Source organism: Papilio xuthus, unplaced genomic scaffold, assembly GCF_000836235.2.
Source record: "Papilio xuthus unplaced genomic scaffold, Pxut_1.1 DF829660.1, whole genome shotgun sequence".
In the NCBI taxonomy this organism is placed as follows: domain Eukaryota; kingdom Metazoa; phylum Arthropoda; class Insecta; order Lepidoptera; family Papilionidae; genus Papilio; species Papilio xuthus.
Window position 1 is genome coordinate 36818 of NW_013528989.1, and position 271 is coordinate 37088.

Below are 271 nucleotides of genomic sequence, written 5' to 3' on the forward strand. Positions count from 1 at the left end.
CAGACTCAGTGCTAAGTTCCCACAACTATCAAGCCAAACTTCTAGTACAGTATATTTACAACTACACGGACTCCGTCATCCTCAATAACTCAAGTTTAACATATTTCGTATGAAAATATCAGCGTAGATAAAGGATAAGGGGATAAGTTGACTGGAGTCGCGTAGCTTGTTTGTGTCGGTGTAAAGAAGGGTACAAATCGCTATATAAACTTAATATCGGCTAAATTGCCGGCGCCGGGGGGCGTGCGGGAGGGTGGCGGGGGGGGGGGGG